The following is a 200-nucleotide window of genomic DNA, read 5'->3' on the forward strand; positions in this document are numbered from 1 at the left end:
ACACTGAAATAATATGTCTCAAAGAAACAGCCTCAGACTAAAGAGATGGCTCAGTGGTTAAGAGCACTGACTGCTCTTCCAGAGGTCCTGAGATCAATTCCCAGCAACCACATGGTGGCTCACAACCATCTGTAATGGGATCTGATGCCCTCTTCCGGTGTGTCTGAAGACAGCTACTCATATATATATATAAAAAGTTT

Source organism: Mus pahari, chromosome 12 (assembly GCF_900095145.1).
Source record: "Mus pahari chromosome 12, PAHARI_EIJ_v1.1, whole genome shotgun sequence".
In the NCBI taxonomy this organism is placed as follows: domain Eukaryota; kingdom Metazoa; phylum Chordata; class Mammalia; order Rodentia; family Muridae; genus Mus; species Mus pahari.